Below are 3518 nucleotides of genomic sequence, written 5' to 3' on the forward strand. Positions count from 1 at the left end.
GCTAAATGTTGTTTCTTTCGAGTTCATTTATTGATGAGATATTGTATTCCTTTGAGTTGACAGCTGTTGACATAATACTCTGATTTTATTCGAATTGCCCCTATTATTTCGAGCTATGGTCGAGTTTCGTTTATTTCCCCTTTCTTCCCCGCTTCTTTAATCCTCCCCTAGTCACGATCAACCGTGTTTTCTATCCTTAGAAAATGCGGTCGTGACAAAGTGGTATCAGAGCAATTTTTCTTTCCGCTCTGGACTTGAGAGTCTTTTTCAGTCTTAGTCTAGATTCTATTCGCTAGATTAAAAAGTGAGAATTGAAGGCTCAACATCCCGACTCGCCACACTCAACCAAGAAAGAAGTACTATGTTTTTATGACAAAATTTTAGAGAAAGGAGGATGAGGCAGTTTTGGAGAAAGAAAGTTGAGGATGTTTTGAAGAGGAATGATGTATTGTTTGTTTTTACATGAAAGAGGAAAGTTCATCTTAGAGTATGTTTTGAGTTTTGAGTCAAAACTTTTACTTTAAAGGTGAAAGTGAGATGTGGAAATTTTGAGGAAATTGTGAGAGTTTGAAGAAAATTTTTGTTTCAAAAGTTTTGAATGTAAATGTGAAGTGCGAAATTGTTTTGCTTTTGGATGTGAAAATGTTGTGTGTTATACTTGTTTATCTTGAGGTGTGAATAATATTAAATGTAATAGTTGTTGATCTATGAGAAGATGAAATGCGTTGTGAACTTAGAGTGCTAAGATACAGGCCTAGTTGATCGCGCGAACCGTAGTTCTAAGTTAAAAACTTACCTATTGCTTTTCCGAGCAATTAAAACATACGAGAATATGAGAGTTTGAGGTGAACCCCTAAGTTATCAAGGCACAGCGAGGCAAGGAGATCGAGAGTGCGAATTGAGGTTGGTGGACCGTGGTATTTTTCTATTTCTTGGAATGGTGTGAAACGTTGGAGCTTGCTTAATGAGAGAACTATATTACTACTTCTTCACATTTTCCTTGAAAAATAAAAACAAAAGAATACGAGGAAGATCTCAAGAAGAGGAGGTTACCAAAAACTAAGTGAAGTTTCAAACATGAAAGAGGGTGCGAGGCAAGAAGAGCTGATGCTAAGCGACGTAACTATGCAACGACGAGAGATCATACTTGCGATTTAAATTAGTGTAGAGTAATCTTGCGTAACCTAAAAGTGGCGACACGGCGAGGAAGCTGCTTGGAGATTGGAAGACAAGAAGACGATGGAGAAATATTTTATTCGAAGGATGTAAGCAAATTTCAGGACGAAATTTTTGTTAAGATGGGTAGATTGTAATACCCCGACTTTTCCTACCTTTTTATTTGTTCTTGAATCGATGTCGTTTGCGGACCTGAAATTTTTTCGATTTAATTTCTCTCGCCGAGAGAAGGACTTTACATTTTGGGCTGAAACAATTATTATTTCCTAGCCCAATTTGGAACCCATTTGATATGAGCCCAAGTCACATAGTATTGTTTTTCATATTGTCGAGCCCACTTGAAACGTTCAACGAAAATCAGTTACACCAAATGCGAACAACGATTTGTTTATATAGACACTTTTCCCTCAACCTTTTCTTTCCCAATACAAAATGGTTACCGTAAATCTCTCCACTACCCTTCAAAGACTCAACAATATTTACATATACATAGCCCACAACTCCATGTTTTATCAGATTCAATCAACCTCAAGTAAAGCCGAGAATTAGAGAAAACAAAATTTGAGAGAGAAAGAGCAATGAGGAAGAGACTGGAGCTAACTGAGATGATGCGGGGCTGAACGGCGACAGCTGTACCGGAGCGACCTTCTTCGGGCAAAAGCGCAGTGGAAGCGCGGTGGGTGTTGAGCAGAGCTGGTGAAGATTTGTGTTTGCTTTTAAATATTCCGAATATATTATGTCTTCATACATAGTATGATTCTTCTCTCGAATGCTTCCGCTAAATGTTGTTTCTTTCGAGTTCATTTATTGATGAGATATTGTATTCCTTTGAGTTGACAGCTGTTGACATAATACTCTGATTTTATTCGAATTGCCCCTATTATTTCGAGCTATGGTCGAGTTTCGTTTATTTCCCCTTTCTTCCCCGCTTCTTTAATCCTCCCCTAGTCACGATCAACCGTGTTTTCTATCCTTAGAAAATGCGGTCGTGACAAAGTGGTATCAGAGCAATTTTTCTTTCCGCTCTGGACTTGAGAGTCTTTTTCAGTCTTAGTCTAGATTCTATTCGCTAGATTAAAAAGTGAGAATTGAAGGCTCAACATCCCGACTCGCCACACTCAACCAAGAAAGAAGTACTATGTTTTTATGACAAAATTTTAGAGAAAGGAGGATGAGGCAGTTTTGGAGAAAGAAAGTTGAGGATGTTTTGAAGAGGAATGATGTATTGTTTGTTTTTACATGAAAGAGGAAAGTTCATCTTAGAGTATGTTTTGAGTTTTGAGTCAAAACTTTTACTTTAAAGGTGAAAGTGAGATGTGGAAATTTTGAGGAAATTGTGAGAGTTTGAAGAAAATTTTTGTTTCAAAAGTTTTGAATGTAAATGTGAAGTGCGAAATTGTTTTGCTTTTGGATGTGAAAATGTTGTGTGTTATACTTGTTTATCTTGAGGTGTGAATAATATTAAATGTAATAGTTGTTGATCTATGAGAAGATGAAATGCGTTGTGAACTTAGAGTGCTAAGATACAGGCCTAGTTGATCGCGCGAACCGTAGTTCTAAGTTAAAAACTTACCTATTGCTTTTCCGAGCAATTAAAACATACGAGAATATGAGAGTTTGAGGTGAACCCCTAAGTTATCAAGGCACAGCGAGGCAAGGAGATCGAGAGTGCGAATTGAGGTTGGTGGACCGTGGTATTTTTCTATTTCTTGGAATGGTGTGAAACGTTGGAGCTTGCTTAATGAGAGAACTATATTACTACTTCTTCACATTTTCCTTGAAAAATAAAAACAAAAGAATACGAGGAAGATCTCAAGAAGAGGAGGTTACCAAAAACTAAGTGAAGTTTCAAACATGAAAGAGGGTGCGAGGCAAGAAGAGCTGATGCTAAGCGACGTAACTATGCAACGACGAGAGATCATACTTGCGATTTAAATTAGTGTAGAGTAATCTTGCGTAACCTAAAAGTGGCGACACGGCGAGGAAGCTGCTTGGAGATTGGAAGACAAGAAGACGATGGAGAAATATTTTATTCGAAGGATGTAAGCAAATTTCAGGACGAAATTTTTGTTAAGATGGGTAGATTGTAATACCCCGACTTTTCCTACCTTTTTATTTGTTCTTGAATCGATGTCGTTTGCGGACCTGAAATTTTTTCGATTTAATTTCTCTCGCCGAGAGAAGGACTTTACATTTTGGGCTGAAACAATTATTATTTCCTAGCCCAATTTGGAACCCATTTGATATGAGCCCAAGTCACATAGTATTGTTTTTCATATTGTCGAGCCCACTTGAAACGTTCAACGAAAATCAGTTACACCAAATGCGAACAACGATTTGTT

The sequence above is a fragment of the Salvia hispanica genome, chromosome 5 (genome assembly GCF_029641045.1).
Source record: "Salvia hispanica isolate PSC_SH4W2 chromosome 5, Shi_PSC_v1, whole genome shotgun sequence".
NCBI lineage: Eukaryota > Viridiplantae > Streptophyta > Magnoliopsida > Lamiales > Lamiaceae > Salvia > Salvia hispanica.